At 44.8% G+C, this 19,213-nt stretch overlaps 1 protein-coding gene across 12 annotated transcripts in view; it reads left to right on the top strand.

The window, feature by feature from the left end:
• Positions 1-19,213, top strand: part of PPFIBP1 (PPFIA binding protein 1) — a 102,106-nt gene that overhangs the window by 3,455 nt on the left and 79,438 nt on the right. The gene's annotated exons all lie outside the window — the stretch shown is intronic.

The raw sequence follows: 19,213 nt of genomic DNA, 5'->3' as shown, positions 1-19,213 counted from the left end.
TTCTGAGAGATCACATCTGCCCAGTTTATGAGAAGTCAGCATCTTGTCCAGAATTCAAGCCTGGTCTTTTTGGGTAACAGTGTTTCTCTTGCCACAGGGTTGTCTTCCACAGCTGTTGCATCTTTAATTTCATTCAGCTGTTGGTTATGTTAAGTCCTAACGCCTATCTCAGTGGGTTTTTCCTTGCTCTGAAGACTCCAGCAAGGGTGTTCAGCGATGAACATGCTGCGAGGTGCAGGGAAGGATGCATCCGTTCTCTCTTTTTCACACATTGATGTATGGTTTGGTCCATCTTGGCCTTTCATTTTTCTGGCACTGTCATTTTTCTGACACTGCTGCCTAGATTGTACTTCACTTCAATGTAAAGGTTGGAAGTTTCTCTTAGTAATTCAGTCATCGCACTGGGTTTGCTGTTGCTTCCCCACAGTTTGTGTTGCCCTTTCTGTGGGCATGTATGATTTCCTGATATCTTTAGCTTCCAGAGTGTTTTGTTCCTCTCTGTCTTCTGTTATACTTGAAGAAAATGTGGTGTGTTAAATCTTTGTGCTTTTTCCCACTGCTCTGCTTCTATTTCTGTAAGAAGACCAAGATAAACCAATTAAGAAGAAGAGATGATTTCTTCCCGCAGTGGAAACACACTTAGGTACAGAACTTGACATTGGCTGTAGCTATAATCTTCTCCCTGTGCTTCATCTGCCATCTTCATCTGCTGCAGAGGAGGCAGGAAGAGAAGTGGAGGGGCTCTGGCTGTGTGATAGAGCGTTGCAACCTTTGAATGAATAGTGTATCCCACTGAATGCTATTTGTGAGCAAAGGATTCTGAGATCAAGCATGCTGACCCTGAAGTTGGTGTAAACTGACATCTAAAGTAAGGACTTTTTCTTTGATGGTAGTAGAGAGCTCACGCCAGAGAATCGAGCCAACTATTGCAGCATCTGAACTCTAAACTGGAGAATCTTTGCGTTGTCAAAGGCAGCCATCTAAGTACATCTCAGGATGATTTAAAACGTGCTGATTTATGGCAGTGGTTATCAGATTTTCAGAGCTTTCTCATCGCTCCAAATGTGGCAGAATTTGGGAGAGTAGCTTTATTTTCTTGCTTTGTAACAGCTACAGCAATGTAAGAGGAAGTCATGATAACGATACAGACTTGCATGCCTTTTCTCAAGGTGATGAATTCTGAAGCGAAACTCTAGGGAGAAAGTATAGCATGCATTTTAAATATGAAGGTAGAATACAGCCCCAAATAGTTCCTAGGACAAATGGTATTGAAGGGAGATGCAACATATGTAAAGTTCAGTTGGTAACAGAAAAATAGCTTTAATGTGGTGAAAAAGAGCAAACTGCCAAACATCCCCCCCCCCCTCCACGCACACCCCCATTCCTTTCACTGTCAAATTGTTTCTCTGCATGAAGGACAGAATGAGGAGCACATGTGCACTTACTGAATAACAGAGGGATCTGTTTTTTAGTATGAGGAAGGGCGATGCCTTTTATCCCATGACAGCTGTGCATGTGGCTGTCCATGTGCTCCATGTGGTAGGCATGCTCTGTGAACCCAGTTCTCTCTTGGTTACTTGATTGGACATTTGTGACAAGGCTGAGGGGCTATCCAGCACACTGAGAATATTAAGACATTTCATAGTAAGTTGTGAAATGCAGAAAGAAGGTTCTTAAAAAATTATTATGTATTTTTTTTTCCAAAAAGAATCGTTTAGTAAGTAATCAGAACCCGTTGTGTTGGCATTCACCTCTTGAAGCAGAACTCAGCAGACTTCAAGGCTGGCTTCTCTGGAGCAGAAAGATGCTGCGGAGGATTGATCCTGTTTGCATTTGGAGAGTCCAAGCCATGGCTCACAGACTGTGTTCTGTTCATCACGGTAGTTTCTGTGGCTTGTGGCTTGCTGCTAGCTGCCTGTTTCCCTGGGCACCCACTGGAGTGCTCCACGCACACCCAGCAGTTGGGCAGATGTTCTCGCTGGATGTGCAGAGTTTACTCGGTGTGCTTTGACTACTCTGTGCCATTGAGCAGCTTTCTGCAAAACAGCTCTTGACTAGAGCAGAATCTGCTTGGAACTTAAGTCATTCAAAGAATCATAGAATGGCTTGGGTTGGAAGGGACCTCGAATACCCTCTAGTTCCAGCCCTTCTGCCAAGAGCAGGGCTGCCAACTGCTAGATCAAGTGCTGGATCAGGCTGCTCAGGGCCCCGTCCAGCCTGGCCTTAAACACCTCCAGGGTGGAGTATCCACATTCTCTCCAGGCAGTCTGTTTAGTTCCTCACCACTCTCTCAACGAAAAACATCCCCTGACATCTAATCTAAATTACCCTTCTTTTAGTTTAAAACCATTCCTCTTATATTGTCCCTGTCTACCCACACTGCTGGCTCATGGTAAGGGCTACAAGTCCGTAAACGTATCTGGGATTGCTACACCCAGGTGCAACATGGATTCAGAGGACCTAGAATAATCCAGGAATTCTGCGTAGGTGTTTATCCTGACGTCTTGACTTGGTATTTTCTCTCCCAAGTGTATGTAAGCATTAGCAGAGGTGGATATGTTGAGCAGTTGAACCCCAGGAAAGGCACAGGGGAGCTGGATACCTCCTGATGGGTTTAGGAGCTAGCCTTGTAGTGCCCCAAGTCCTGCTTCCAGAATAGCATTAGTTGGAGGTTATTTCTTTACTCTTAACTGTGGGAAGTTGGTTTTGCTTCAGAGCAGAGAGCTGAATAGGCTTGTCGATGCACCCTTTTTTTTTTTCTTTTCCCTCTCTCTCTTAACCAAAGCTCATTTGACTTATGACAACACTTTTAATTTGCTATGTTTCTAAAGGAAACATCAGAGCAAGGTTCAGAATTGCATATTTATGTTTCTTGGCTAAGTGTGGATCTGAGAACCTGTTTTTCTTATTTCAGCAAAGGAGATTTTCTTGTCGTAGGTAGAACATTTTTTTCTGTTTGTGGTTTTTTCCTTTCCAAAAAGAGCATGCAGTGGCTTACACTCATCTGACCTTCTTTTGGGCGTGAAACTTGTCATTAACAGGTCCTAACCAGAAGTGTCCTCTTGGACTTCTCCTAATTCATACTGGTGTTCCTCCCACCATGTAGTCTGGACTGGTGCAACTGTGCCCATGCTGATACAGAAACATGGCTTCGGGAGCATCCTCAGGCTAGGAATTTGGACACCACAGGCATGTGCAAGGAGCAGTAGCAGGTCCCTCATGGGTGCAGATGCTTCTGCAGCAGCTTGTTGTGCTGGCTATCCCTCCATTTGCAGCATTGCCTGAGAGCATCCTTTTGGTGGGACAGCTGTGAGGCTTAAAATGCAACACGGAGATAAGAGCGTTTTGATTTGTTTTCAGGGTGGTGCTGGTAAACTTCCTGCTACTTGGTGGGAAAGATAATCCTGCAGGTTCAGGCTCCATTGTTGTAACTGGGTCTAAGGTGAATTTAAGAAAAATATTTTGGCTGAAAAGGCTTTTCCTCTCTGTTTTATCCAAAGGGAAAAATCTGTTTCGAGCCTGATATGTCGTTCTCATTATTGAGAGATTCTGAATGGGACCTGAATCCATAATTACTTGCCTGTCCTTATCTGTGTGACACAGTGTTTTCCAGCTTGGTTGCTTGGGTTTTGGAACTGTGTGTCACAACATACAGTCTTAAATCCACGTATGCAGAAGTGTTTGATGTCAGAATGGCAAACGGCGTTTCCCTTGGGGTTCTTTTGGATATCAATGTCCTTTTGACCTCTAAAGGACAGGGTTTACTCTGCTTACAGCAGGCTCTTAGAGCTACTGTTGGAAAGGAGAGCGAAGTGCAGAAGATGTTGCCAAGATAAAGTCTCACAGCATCTCTAGAGAGCTTTGTGTCGGAACAGAACAACAACAGGCCTTGGAAATTACCTCCCTTTCCATGGGATAGTGGCAGACAGAGCTGCAGGTGTTATTCCTTCTGGACCTGGCTGGCAGGCTGTCCCTCTTCTGCCCACATGTTGCATAGCGGTGAATGTTTGCTACCTTGCTTGGCCGAAATACTGGCGCAGTGCCTGGAGCTCAGGGCTTCTGTGCTGCTGTCTCCATCAGAAATCCTTCTGAACCTCCTTCAGCTTCCTGCTCTCAGTCCTCGTGGGAAGCTCCTTCTTCTTTCCCTGCTCTTCCAAGGAATTTTTACAAACAAATCAATAGCTGTCTAGTTATGACAGAAAGAAGAAGGTGGCAGTAATGTCTCCATGGCTACCTAAAAAGTACTTGCAAAATGCAAATGGAAGAGAGTGCCCTCCAATTATCTCTTATGTTCTTTGCATGCAGACTGAAAATCGTTTGCATTAGTTAAGTCATTGTTGCACGCTTGTCCAGCATTTGATTACTGCAATAAATTGCTGTTCTTTTAACCTTGCGAGACTGAAAAACAATCTGTTTTAAATAGAAAACTAACTGACCTGAACTCCTGGTAGATGAGCTGATTGTAAGTGCTCCAGCTTAATCCAGTTTTTCCTCCTCCTTTCGTGTTCCTTGTAGCATCTGAAAAGAGACAGCTTGTGGCAAATTAGCTAGGGTAAGGCTACAAAAAGATTGAATTATTCCTGTTTGAACAGCTCCCAGCATGCGAGCAGTTGCTGGCTGATTTGTACATAATCTGTATCTTGGGTGAGCTTGCCAGAGCTGCTGCAATTGAGGGGAAAGTAAATAATTTCCAACTGGAAACCTTGCCTTTGATGTAATGATAATTTATTCATTCATTGGTGAAAATACCACCGAGATACGGTGAGCGGGAGTCACGGTGAACATTTGTTCATGTTCTGGCAACAAATGCCTGGGCCCGTTTTGTTTGGTGAAGAAAAAGCAAGTGACGTCCCTGTCCTACGCTGTCCTGGAAAGTCACTTTGCTCCCAGTGAAATACAGCACTGGTAGGAAAATGCAGCTGTCAAAGTATATGTGAGGTCGCACTGTGCGCGCCGTTGTTCTGCGTGCTGCTCTGCTCCAACTTCAGGGCATGGCACAAAAATAACAGGCTGCAGAGCTGGGTCTGCCGTGGTTAGGCAGGGCTAATTGTACTGTCAGGCATCTGTAAGTGCAGAAGAAGTTGGAACAAGATAATGTTTCTGTAGGGACTTGCCTCGATACGCTGATTTATTGCAGTACCTCTTTGGGAGGGGAGGGACTGGACAGGGAGGGAAGTTGCAGCGTGTGGCAATAGCTGAGGATTGGATACCCGCTTGTTTAGGACAGTGCTTCCAGCTGAACTGCTGCTGCTAAACTGGAATTTGACCGTGATATTGCAGTTAATTCCTCTTCGTACAAAATGTACTATGCCATTTTTTATGGCTGTGGGGATTCAGGCCTGGCCTCATTGTCGCATGCAGTGGAGTCCTGCCATGCCTTACCCTGAAAAGTGAGGAAGTGTCCTATACCCTTGTAACACCTGGTACTGTCAGGGGACCGAGACTGAAGCAGTCGCTCAGACTAATGCTTGATTAAAAACAGCAAAGGAGGCCCTTCCACTTTTGTACTGGACATGCTTACCCTGTTGGCTACCTTTCTCTCTCCCTTGCATGCTAACAACACTGTGCCAGTGTCCCTGGCCCTATTTGCTGCTCTTGAAATCAAGGAGAAGATCCCGCTCTGTTCAGCTCGGAGTTCTTCCTTTAACCCTTCCTGTCTAGCTTGCATGATAGAGTCCTGAGGCAAGGGCTTCGTCTCTCATCTGTGCAGGTTCCTGCCTGCATCTCGCCTGTGTTTACACAGAAGTGTGAGGGCAGCCAGAGGTTCTGTGGAACCTGATAGAAGCCATACGTGAGATTAAACCCAATGAAATTATGTTACGCCTTCTACAGTAAGCAGTAGATTCAACATGTTGCATAGCTTTAAGACTATGAAGTATGTGAAGCCAATCCTCCTCCAACAGTTGGCTGTGCCTGTTCAACTTCACGAAGCTCTGAGACGAGCCAGAGCTCCGAGTTCACTGTGTGGGTGTTTGCAAGAAGCAAAGCTCCTTGGATGGGTTTAGGAGGAGGACTGTGGATGCTGGGGGGTGGAGTGGTGTCTGAGATACGAAGTAAGGTAGCAAAACGTAGCACAGACCTGCTCAGCATGAGGTTGTGGTTGTGGGCTCGTGTGCTCCTCCCTGCAGCACGGGGAGAGGCCAGGTTGCATGCCGCAGGCCATCCTGGAGCTGGTTAGCCTGCCTGGTGGGAGCTTGCTTATCATCTGTATGGGTGTGCTTTATCCTTGTGCTTGACAGTGGCCGAGCTGGCAGCAAAGACCTGGCGCAAGAAGAGAGGTGTGCTGCTAAGGGAGCTTTCAGGGGCTGCCTGTGGTCCTGAGCCTGTTGGCCAGCAGTTGGGTAAAGGTGTGGAGGAGCATCCAGCAGGAAGGACAGCCTCAGCGGCCAGTAGGATTTCCCCTGGATGGGATCCAGGTCAACCTGCACTGCCACAGTATGGTTTCGAACTGCACATCAGCAGGGGAGCATGACAGTCTGGTGGAGGGAAACAAGCATGCAGCCTGTCTGTGAGGCTGTGCAGGCTGAGGGCAGCTGTGATCCCACACCCTAGTTGAGAAAAGGAGCAATTCTGTTTTGCACAGTGGGAATCACATGTTGGCTTTTCAAGCATGCTTCTTAGGAATAAAGAACAGAGGAAATGCTGCTGAAGGCAAGGAAGGAACGTGCCAACTCTGTCCCATGTACCGGTGGGGTCCCTCCTCCCTTTCACTGCTTGCTCAGCATACGAGCATGTTAACTACTTGTGGTGCATTTCCAGAGAGGAGGCTGCCTCTCAGGGCTTCCTTCCTATTGTAACTCATGTATGAGGTGGATGCAGATGCTGCGCTGCAGGCAGTGATTCATGTCCAGCTGTGTGCATACAGAGGGAGAGGTGTTATTTTGGCTTCTACAATGACAACTTCCTAAAAATAGTCTGAAGCCATGGACTTGGCAGCAAAAGGAGTTGTCCCCAAAGTTTTGCTTGATGCATCTTTCTGATGGCGTGCTGTGCAGAGCCCTTGCCATGTACAAGTGCTGAGTGAAAGCAGTGTGTTTTTGAGGAGGCAGAGCTGGGGCTGTCACGCTTGGCATTGCCGTCATGAGGTTAGTAAGGCAAGAGGGGCTGGGACCTCTGGTGGCCAAGGGCTGGCTTCATTTTCAGACAACAGAGTAAGGCTGATCACTATTAGCTTGCCTTCACAAGGCTGTGCTGGCTGCAGCTTAGCTGGATTGTGTGAGCTTGTACCAAGGGACAAGCAGGCTTGAAGACTGAGAATCAACTGTGACTTTGAGCAGAGGGGGAGTGGCTCTCAGCTGTGCTCTTGTGGTTGTGTTCTGTTCATTGACTGTGTGGCTGGGAATAGTAAACAGTAGTGTTGGATTTCTGGACAGGCATTTGAACAAGAGCTTGCCTTCGAACACTCTGTAAACCACCTACTGTAGTTCAGAGTGCTGGTCTGTTGTTTTGCAAATTCAATTGTTGAAGAGCTCTTAGGAAATTAAAAGATGCTATGTGTTAGTTCAATTTCCTGCATAAGACACAAGCTTAGATATTGGAAAGAAGCACTTGAGATGCTTAATCTGAGTAGAAGTACAGTTTCCTTGTGTATGTATGTGCAATACTCAAAGGCTTCCAATGGCATAGTGAGCAGGGAGAATGCATAAAAATATACACCAGAACACAATCCTATAAAACTGGTCTGTTTTAAAGAAATAGCCTTGTTAGTGGGGAGCTGAATTAGGGAAAACAGTCAAAAGAAGAATGGAGAAAAATATTTTTGGGGGGTGACATTACTTTTCATCATCTTTTAAATGAGATTAAAGCCATATTGCTTGTGAGCCATCAAGATTCAGTGGTGATTTTGTGAGCATAAAGACCATTATTTGGGCTTCCTGCCTGGGTTCAGAGTTGAGGGATCCTGACTCAGGACATAATGCCTGCTTGCCTTAGGCAAGTGTAACTGTATATATTCATAATTAAAAAGGCTTAGTTGCTTTCTGAATTTGTCCACAGGATATGCGGTTGTTGTTCCTTCCCACCTGTGCCCATTTTTGGGAGAACACTGGGGCAAACTTGCAGGACTTAAGGATACCCCAGTGCTGCCTGCCCCTTTCGTGTCCCTGGAATGCTCTTAGTTGAGCTGTTGCCTCCGTCTCCTTCTAACACAAATTAAAAGAGCCATATTCCAATTAGAGATGCAGATGGGAGGTCAAGCTAGGGGCACCGCTTCAGTTAAGTTTTTCAGTGTATGCAAGCTCTCTGCTAATTAGTCTGTTTATCTAAGTCCTGCAGCAGTTTTGTGTATTTGTTGTGCCGTTTTCTTCCTCAAAGTCTGTCTCGTTTCAGAAGTGGCTGCCTATCAATAATACATCAAGTGGTGCTCCTCAGGCTGTGTGTATTATAAAATGTATTGTGGGTATAGCTGCTTGTATTGCTTCCAAACACTTTTTATAGCAAGGGCATGACAATACGGTGTGGTTAATCATGGATTGAATTCACCAGAGAGTAATACCACTGTTAAATATACCCAGCGTGAGTGAAGCTGGGAGCAGGGGTGGTGTGTGTACATTATCTAGTTAGCGCTCGCTTAGCCCTGTGCTGTGGAAGAGCTTTCCTGTCGCTTGTCCCTGCCCCAGGCTTTGCTCTGCATTTGTCCTGAGGGAAGCAGTTACTCAGTTCCCTTATGGATGAATGTTTGGGTGAGCACCTTTCCAGGACTTTTCTGTACACTGCCCACAAGTGAGACCCTGCTCTGCATGCCCCCCTGCTCATCGGAGCCCCTTTGGGTTCAGCACTCTGCTCACACGGTGAGGGTGGCACAAGCAGTTCCAATGGGGTGACCTCATTTTGCCAAGCTTAATGTTACGGGTCACAGGAAGTACCGCTATGTTGCTTGGTTCTTCCTTGTTGTTTAAAAGGAGCTCTTGGGAATAAAGGCTCTTTTTGCTTTATTTCTTTGTTTTCTGTCTGCTAACAATCTTGGCTGCTTGTTTTCTATCTTCCCCCTCCTTAAAAAGACCAGGAAAACAATGGCTTCTTTTTTTTCTGAAATGAGTTTGCTTCAGTGTCTGTTGAACTAATAAATCTCCTTGTGCTTTTTTCCTGGATTAAAAATACCCTTAGTTGGAGGGAAACAATAAATTTAAAGTAAAGAAAATTATAGCTTGACCTTTCTTCGTTAGGAAAAGACTGATGTAATGAAATGGCTACCGGGAGGACCAATGAGATAAACTGTATGGGCTTGAGGCCTTTTGTTTGTCACTTCCCTGGCTCTGCTATCCAGAAAGCCCTGTGCTGAGCCAAAATCAGTTCCCTGTGGCTGCAGCCATAATGCTACATGGAGCTCTAAGCTTGTTTGTGTGGCCACTCATCCAACCATCATCCCTGTTGTGTGTAGGCTGAGTGATGCAGGACAGTTGGCGAGGGGATGTGACAGAGCTCCCTGCACCTGACCCTGAGCAGTTCTATCCCATAGGTGCCAGCTGTGCACATCTGGAGCTCAGACTGCTCTTGCCCAATTTCCTCCCCTCCAGGTAAGTGGGAACAGGAGTGAAGAGGGATGGATCCCAGCCTGGGCTTTCACGAGGCTCTGGGGGGTGGTCATGCAGCCCTTTTGCTTCTTTGGCCATCCCACTGGCCTGCTGGCCCTCCTCTGCCCCACCCTGCCCCTTCAAATAATTTCGGGGATAATTATAGCTGCTCAGGAAAGCAAACAGCTCTGGCCGTTGGATCAGTGGTTACCTTGCATATCGGGATCATCTTCCCTTGGAGTTCACAACTAGATTGTGTTTTCACAACTCCTTCTGTAAAAAAAAAAAAAAAGTCTGTCTGACATGAAAGAACCTAATGAAACATTGAAAATTGGTTTAGCCCTACAAGCACCCTCTCGTGTGCTCTGATGATATGCAAGTATTACAGTCAAAATTCTGGGGCTAACTCAGTGTTGGCTCAAGCAAATGGGTGTTTGTTCCATTAAGTCAGTGCTACAACCCTGTCAAAATTCCCCTTGAGTCAAAACTGTCTCCTTTATATTTAGACAAAGAAAATGCTTGCTGTTAGCAGACCGCAGTGATCTGTTCTCTCTCCCTTTTCTTGACTTTGCTGCACCTCATTTAGGCCTCAAATGAGGTGTTACCTTGTTTCAGCTCTTTGTGTTGTATGATTGCCACAGAGGAAATCTCGGATGAAATCCTCAACCTGCAGCAAATCCGATGGAGCACATCGTGGTAAAGTGCCCTGCTTAAGCAGGGAGCTGGGGAGACTCATAGTGGCTCACAGACTCTATAATAAGACTCTGAGGTTGGGTTTGGCAAAGCTTAGCCTTCAAAAGCATTTCTTGTGCCTTCGTGTATTTTTCTTTCTGTACTAACAAAGCTTATTTTTAACTGTATCACAGACCTTGCATGGAAGTTCTAAGATTACCTGCGCATTTATTAGCGCTGACTTCACAGTGTGGGATTTGCATAGGCTTAACAACCCTGCAATGTACTATTTTAATTAAAAGTAGTAGGACCCTTGGATAGGAAATCAAATGCTGAGTTGTTAATACAGCGCAGTTAAGTTTCTCTGTGCCTAGCTAGTAATAATACAAAGCTCACTGCGCCGTGGAAAGGCTGTTTGGAAACCTGGAAGCATAGAAGTGTGTAATGGGATTTTTGCAAATGCTGTCTTTTGTCCTACTATTAACAGTTTTCTTCTCCCTTTTATGTCAAATAGCACTATTTTTTGCGGGTAGGAGTTTGGAACTATAGTCTATTCCTTTGCTTGGGCTGAATTGGTTTTAAGCAGGTAGAGCAAAGAGGTTTGCATGTAATGAGGCGCTGAAAGCCAGCAAGAGGGTTTCCCTTCTTGGTGAGAGCAGACACGACATCTGAGGGCTCAGCAAGGACAAGGGCTCAGCCACGAGCTAAACAGTCCATCATGGGTTCTTTACGGAAGGCGGGATGCCAGTCTGTATCTCTATTTTAGCCTGCCTTCTAGGGAGTGGTAGCCACTGTAGGGCAGTGATTATTTCTGTAGTGACCTTTCTGGCACCCAGAACATCTAGTGTCTAATAAAAAGCTGAAAAAACTACTTTGAGACTGGCCGTTAAAGTGTGGGTTGCATGCACAGGACCACAGTCTTAGTGTAGAGAAGGAGTTCTTTATGTAGGCTGTCTTTCCTTGCTTTATTTAAGGAAGAAATCACAGAATTATAGAATGTCCCAAGTTGGAAGGAGCCCACAAGGATCATTGAGACCAACTCCAGGCTTCACAAAAAAACCACCATAAATCAGACCATAAGACTGAGGGCGTTGTCCAGACAACCACAGGGGAGCCTATGCCAGTGTCTGACCACCCTCTCAGGGAAGATCCTTTTCCTTATATCCAACCAAACTTCCCCTGTCACAGCTTCATGCCATTAAGTTTGTGGATTTCTTTTGGCAAGAAACGCCAGGCGCATTTAGGGATGTAGAATCTCCTCAATTACTCTTCTTTTCCACTCAAACTGCCTTGAAACATTGTGTTTCCATGATACCTTCTTTTCTAGCAACCCAATGTATCTGGCTTTGTAAAGAACATCTGAAAGAAATTTTCCGGAAGGAGGGCCATGGAATAAACAGCAAATAACTATTGTTATAACTATATAACTATTGTTATTTGCTGTTTAGGGGAAAAAGAAGAGTGTAAAAAGGGGAAGAGTGATTGCTATTCTGCAAATTAGACTACACGAGAAGTTCTTTATAAAAATTATAGTAAGTGCCCTCATGAGTAACAATAGGTGATGCAGGGGGGAAGGGAAGTGCTTTGTAGGGGCTGCATTACCGTCAAGTACGTAATAATTGCAGTAGTTTAATGAGCCTGGTAGGAGCTGCAGTGAGCTGTCTGGCTAATTTCAGCTTGCTGTAGGTGATCTCAGCCTGTGGATTGAAGAGGATGCATTTTAAAAGGCGGTATTGCATGTTGGTGACTAACCAATTAAATATGAAACATTTATCTACTCAGGGTGAAAATACTGTGGGTGAAGTGGGAGAGATATTAGGGCCAAGATCAGGGGTGAAGGTAGCTGCTTTTGGGGGTCAGATGTTCCCAGTCAGCTGATGTGTTTTTCATTGGGGGTTTAGGGCTTGTCATGCTTGTTGGATGCTTTTGTGTCCATGCTTAAGCTCTGTCTTGTTCCCAGCCCCTGTGTTTCTTAGCTTGATGCCATAAACTTTGTGTTATCGTTCTCTGACACGCTGCAGTGCTTGACACGGAGGCTGAGCTTTAGGTGCCAGCACACAGCTATTAATAAAAGGAGCCAGACTATCACAGCTGAAGAGAGATCATCTCATCGCAGGGCAGATCCGGTGACAGGATCATTGCCTTTTTCACACTGCTGTAAGGATGCATGTTGCTCTTGTTTCACCTGGGGCATTTACTGCAAAGCAGCTAAGGCTGCTGTGGCTGTCCAACTCTCCTGGTTCTGGTTATGTGCAGCTTCAGTATGTGTGCAGGGATAAAATGCACGCTGACGTGTGGGCTATCATCCCAAGGAAGGTTTGCATATTAATACCGTGGAGAGGGTGTAATCATTCTGGGCTTGATGTGATAACGGAGAAGGGAAGAACTATTCTTCATCTTGTTGCTTATCCCCGAAGTCTTTTGCTCTGCCAGCAACTTTTCTGTCTCTTGAAAATGTGTTCTTGTTCAAAAAAGAACATACAGCCATCTGTTTCTTGAGCATGATCAACGGGTTTTAAAAATCTTCTCTTGAAAGTATGTTCTTATTCTTCCTGATTTAATTACAGGCTACTTTTCCTCCAAACGTGATAACTAAATGGTGGAACTCGTCTTTTTCCCTCCCTAGTCAGTACAGGCACCACTTCATTGGTGTTTTTTGTTCCTGGTCAGTTTGGTCAGTGCTTCCTGGGTATTTTCCCTGGGTGAAAAATAGTTGTTCTGTTGTTGCAAAACACTGACCTCTCTAAGGAAAGAGAGAGTCCAATAGCTGATGAAGTTTTTCCTCTGAGGATAACACATTGTAATTGCCAGTGGCATCATTCTTACTTGCTCCTTAAATGAAGTGCTCTAATAGATTGATTATGATAAAGTCAACCTTGACTTGAGAGGCTTGGTAGTATTAGTGGGGAGGAGGTATTGGCATTCTGCTTTCACATTACAGAAATGTTTGTAGAAGTGAATGCAAATAAAACCTCTGCTTATGCTATGCTCTGCCAGGTACAGAGAGGGTCTGGGCCAACCTGGTTTGCCAGTATTGATGGAATGTGCCTGGGTGCCTATTCCTGACTGGCCTTGCAGAGTGCTTCCATACCTGCCCCGGGGCACCTCTGAGAGTGGCTGCTGCTGGCCCTCAGTTTCCCCTGCTTCTGAATCAGGGATAATAATAACCCGAGTTAGGATTAGGGTTACTTAGACCTGCCCTGTCCTTGTGCTGGCAGGCCAGACACTGGGATCAGCAAAGCCAGGCACTGCTGAGCTTCTGCAGTAGAGTTTAGCATTATGTGAGGTTGCTTTGCATGCTTGTACTCTACCTACCTACATGTTAATGTCTCCCGAACATGTGGGAGTGTGACATCTAGATCACTTTTTCTTCTACCAAACACGGTCAAAAGTGACTACTGACTCGAATGTTTAACAGGGTGAGGGCTTACAAGCAACACTAACATATACATTCAATTCCCTTAAGATTCCAAGCCAAAAATATGTGGTGAGGGTTTTATTCTACAATCATGTGCTTTAATATTGTGTGGAACAATGTGATTAGTAGAAATAACATTCTGAGGATTATTGGCAGTGCATATGGAAGCACATAATCTGAATCCTGTTTGCGTATATATTAACAGCTTAAAAGGACTGAAACAGCTGACATGTCTATATAGAGAAATAGCAAAGTAAATGTATGAAACTTGCTTCTGTAGCCAGCAAAGCATCTAGTTATCATTATCTTAATTTTTAGGATTTTTTTCCTCAAATCTTAACTGCATCTTTTTGACAGCAAAAGCAACAATGAGCAAAAAAAAAATAGTTTTGTTCTTTTTGTTGGTAAGTGCTTTGGTTTTTTGCTGTTCGTATAGCTTCTGCCTCACATCTTGGCTTTGGAAACGTAGAGCTTGTGTATACGTGCCTCATGAACAGGGTTTCAGAAGTCTGTGGTGTTGGAGCTACTTAAGTTCCATCCAGGAATGGCGAAGTATCTTTAATCTTCAGAGTGCAAGATGCCTGGAACAGGTGAGGGTAATTGAAGGACAGGCATCTTTCTGGAAAATGTTACTGCCAACCCTGCATGTGAGCCCAGATCCCTTTCTGTCAGGGGAGTGTTTTGTGCTTATTTCTTTTAGAAATACTTTGAGTGAGCCAAGGCTGAAGCTGTCCCATAAGCTTCCAACCTGGAGGCATGTGGAAGCTTTTCCTGGCTCTTGCCTTTGTAGAAGAATAAACCCAAACCGGTGTCTGCGTGAGATGAAATCCCTTTGATAATCTGCGTTAGTTTAGTGATAGTGGTGTTACATCCCGTTGCCATTATTTTACCCTTAAAAAAAAGAAAAAAGTAATTGTCTCTAGGAAAGCTGCTGCGGCCTTTTGGCCTCCAGCACCAGGGCCACCTGAGACACAGTGGGCAGCCGGTGTCACCTCAGAGGCAGGGATCTGGAGATGGCAGCGTGCGCCAGCTTATCGTGTGGTTTACGAGGTGGGTGAGTTTGGTCACCTTTCTGCTAGCAAACTCGACAGAACTACAAAAGAGACAGAATCCTGGCAAGCAGCTTTTGTTGGTATTAAATTCGTCCTGTGGAAAATTGAATTATCTCATTTCTGATTGCACAGACTGCTTATCACAACACTTCCATAAGACAGGCGCTGTGCGCGTGGGATCTTCAGTGAAGTTCATAAAGTAATCTCCCATGTCTTTCAGCTATTTCCATATCCCCCCCGATGGACTTCTGTTTTCACAGGCCGCAGCCTTGCTTTGACTTGCAGAATTCAAGCCAAGAGCTGACAGAAACTGTGTGGTGTGGGGCTCCGTTCACAGATTGACTCAGTCAGTGATTAATACAAAATTAGTCATAGTCTTAAAATTCTTCCTTGCCTAGATCATGTCTACTTCCACTTCAAATCACTAACTTAAAAGAGTTTAAAGGTGTTGTTTAAACCTTCTGCAGTTGTAATTTCATTATTTGTACTGTTTCTTGCAGGCGCTTTCTTAAATTATCTGATATTCTCTTTTGACTCAGAAGATTATAAATATTATTTATTATGATCCCAGAAAGTGTTAATTTGCTGTGCCAACTGGCTGTGTTACGTGCCCTTTAATGCTGGTATGTTGACTCAGTGGCATTTGTGTTTGTTGTTTAGATTCACCATTTGGTGATAGGAGATGTTGTTGCATGATGTATCAGCTGCTTGGGGCACTGGGGTTAACCATGTGGTCAGTTTGCTCAGGTCCCTTAGTATTCATTTTGAGTTTCTGTCTGGGCCAAAAACTCTCAGGTCTGGATGGAAGCTTTGTTTTTCAGCCCATAGCTGGCTCTTGCAGATTGGACAAGTACAGCTTCAGGTTTCAGCTTTGGGTGCAGTAATAGCCAAAACCGGACTGGGTTGTTAATGTGGATGCTGTGTGTTTATGTGTGCATCAAAAGATGCACAGCCTTCTAGAAACCAAAAATAAAGAGCTGAAATAACTGCTTTTGTATGTTTTGTTTAAGTGCGGCTCATCTGTCCCACTGTTAATAAGAGATCAGTTATGTGATCTGCAGCAGCTGAGAAATGCAGGGACAGGATGATTTAAATGTGAGAGAGATTGGGTGTTGATAGATGATACTTGGTGTGAATAGGTGATGTATACAAACGAGGGTGGAATTATTCAAGCTGTAGCAGTAATTATTTCAGATTCAAACTAGCCTTTCCTAAAAGGCCTTTTACAAAAAATTATACCGTAAGTGTTCCAAAGTAAAAGACATAAAATCATAAAATATTTGAAGTTGGAAGAGACCCATAAGGATCATCAAGTCCAACTCCTGGCTCCACAGAGGACCACCCAAAAATCAGACCATGCATCTGAGAGCGTTGTCCAGACACTTAATGAACTCTAGCAAGCTCAGTGCTGTGACTGCTTCCCTGGGGAGCCCATTCCAGTGCCTAACCACCCGCTTGCTAAGGAACCCCTTCCCAGTATCCAACCCCAAACCTACCCTGTCAGAACCTTGTGTCATCCCTTGGGTTCTGTTGCTGGTCACCAGAAGCTCCTGCCCTTCTGCTTCTGCTCATGAGGAAGCTGTAGGCTGTGATGAGGTCTCCCCACAGTGTCCCCTTCTCCAGGCTGAACAAAGTGCATCAATGACTAACCCCTGGAAAATCAGTGGGTTCCCAAATCATTCAAACTGTGTTTCTTCATTGTTTTGCTACGTGACTTCAGGTCCCCCATCCACCTTACCAAGGCAAGGTGACTGGATGCAAGTATCTTGCACTGGTGACTTCCTAAGAAATTAATTAATATATTTGTTAATATTTCTTCATAAAGTTTTGAGACAAGTTATGCATAGTAACATTGATTCATTCATTAAAGAGAAAAAAAAGGAAAAATGGTCTGTTGGCATGGAGTAATGACAGAGTTCACAAGAACCAAACATGTTTCTCAAGAAAGAATCTTCTCAGTGTAAGAGTTTATACTCAGTGTAAGCTAAGTATTACTCTAGGGAAATCTGAAAGTTCTGCAGAAGTAACTTGTAATGTATTCAGGTCTGTTGGAAGCCAAAGAATCAGGCTGCAGAAGCTTTCATGCAGGTCTGGACACGAAGGAGCTATGCCTGCACAGGAGCTGCTGGCTGCTTTGCGAGCCCAAGTGGAGCTACAGCTTGGCCAAGCTGCTGCACGTGCCTCTGGGCTCTCATGAAGATGTCCTGGCTGCATCTGGATGGTCAGGCTCTCCTTGCAGACTGAAGGAAGCAGAGCACTCAGTTGAGCTTTCTTGCCCAGAGGTGTGTGTGTAAGACAGGATGGGCCAAGGAGGCTGCTTCTTGGCACCTCTTGTGGCAGACTTGCTGCAGAGAGGACTGGCTCGCTGGAGAGATCCAAGTGAGAAATCGGAAACTTTCTCAACCTCACTCTGAAGGGCCAAGAGGTTAGGATGTGTACAGAGCTGCTTACAACTGGGGAAGCCTCAGCTGTTGTCAGAGGTTTCCCGAAGAAGCTGCTGTGCTGCTTCAGGTTGGGAGTGCAGTGTATTACAAATGATGCCCTCTCTCGTTGAAGGGCTGAAAGTTTGAATATCCCCAGTGGATTTAAAGAATGCTCCCTGTCTGTGAAACTTTGGCCACCTTGTTTTACACTGTCCCCTGCTTCAGGATGAGCTGTGTGGCCTGGCTGATGTCAAATCCATCCCCCCTGTGTGCTTTGTTTGTCTGATTTCTTGATGCTGAGAGAGCCCTGGCTGTAGCCCAGATAACTGAAGTTGCTACCTCATGTTGACCACATTCATCCTCAAGTGGTCCAAGCAGGCAGCAGGCACAAAGCCTTGTTGTCCTGAGCAAGGCTGGTCTCTGTGTTCAATTCAGGCTTCCGCGTGTAGGAAGTTCAGCTCGTGAAGTGCTCGGGGGTGTGAGGGGGTGGTGGGAAGTAATGAAATGCAAGCTGCCTTGAGTTCTGCTGCCTGCAGAAGATGTCACATGGTTTTCCTTAAAATGTAGGAAGGATGTCATAGTGGCTTTTTAATTTATACACAAACACCCAGACATGAAGCAAGTGTGTGGGAAGGAAGAGTAATTTGAATTGTGCTGTGATTGCTTGGGTCCCACGTCACAGAGGCATTTTGAGTAGAAGAGTGATGTTCTTTCAGATCTTGTAGCTCAAAGCCCTTCTTTTCTCGGTCAGAAATGTTTAGGGAAAACTGATCTTTATTTATATCTAGCAAAGAGCAGAAGGAAATCAGATTATTTCCTTGTAGTGCACTGGATTGGATTCCTCCAAGAACATTCCTGAACCGCAGCTCCAGTAGGTACAAAAAAAGGAATCAGGGCCATGTACTAAGAGAAAAGCAGTAGCACTAAATACATTGCAACTTGTGAATATTTCATGTATTCAAGAATGGAGTTGTGTCTCTTTCAAATCCAAACAGCAAGTAATTGCATGCAATTTTGTTTCCATAATTCAAAAAAGAAATGTGTAGCTGTTGGAGAAAACCTTTGATTGGCAAGGTAAAACATTGCTGTGGAACATGGAAGATTGCAGGGTTACGATTTGTGTTTTCTTCCTGGTTAAGAGATTACAGTTTGATAAGGACAGAAAAATGTAGTGTTTTGTGCCTGTCTTTTGTTTTGCCTTTGTTTATGTTTGTCTTGCAATACTGTCTCTTCTTGGCGATACTGCAAAGTTCCTCCAGGGCAGCTATATTTTGCACTGGTCTCTGCATGAGCGTCTGATGGCCTTTTGTTTCACCTGTTGTGCCTCGTCCTGCAGTTAGTAAATAGTGCTCCTAAAAATCAGCTCTTGATTATGTATGGGCTTTTCTCGGCAGTTGTTTTTCATGCTGAACTTGTAGTGAACTCTGCCTGGGAGAACTGAGATTTGAATCTAGGCTGCAAAACTAGGGAAGCTACAAATGGTATTGTGTCAGTCACTTTTCCTAGTAGATTTAGAAGCAAACTGAATCCTTCTGGAACAGTTATCCATGTAGTTTATAAGGTGGTTAATTCACTTCTGAGAAAGGTTTGCCTGGTTTTCCCTTTCTCATTAGGTAGCCAGTGCCTATGCTGCTTGCTGGAGGTGTGGGCTGGGTCTGTGTAGCTCTGACTCTGCTCAGGAGGAAATGACTAAAACTTTCTGACAAACCACAAGAACAAAGAGCATCTTTGATTTACCAAAATAGTCGTGGTCATGAGGATCAGGATGAGCTGCTGAAGCCTTGAAGCCAGCACTCCAGGCTGAGAAGAGCAGATCAGCCCAAAATTGAAGGGAGGGAGACCTGGCAGAAGAGTGAGGGAGCTTTGGGCTGAGAGATGTCTGGGGCTCCCTTGTACTTCAGAGCCCTTCTGTGATGGAAGAGATTGGGTCTTTCCCTTCTACTCTACTGCTCCTTTTGGGTCCTTGCAGCCTGAGAATCCCAAAGGTCCTTCATAACTGTGAGCCTCGAGTGACTTAGCTGGAGCTGAACATTGGGAGTGAAGAGGAGAAGCTCCATTTAATGATAGATGTTTAGTTTCTGTACATGGTATTACTTTAAGCAGACTTGCAGTAACACCATTAATATAACTTTTTTC

The sequence above is a fragment of the Tympanuchus pallidicinctus genome, unplaced genomic scaffold (genome assembly GCF_026119805.1).
Source record: "Tympanuchus pallidicinctus isolate F22 unplaced genomic scaffold, pur_lepc_1.0 scaffold27, whole genome shotgun sequence".
In the NCBI taxonomy this organism is placed as follows: domain Eukaryota; kingdom Metazoa; phylum Chordata; class Aves; order Galliformes; family Phasianidae; genus Tympanuchus; species Tympanuchus pallidicinctus.
Note: the sequence above shows the minus strand (reverse complement) of the source record. Positions and strands in the feature narration are given on the sequence as shown.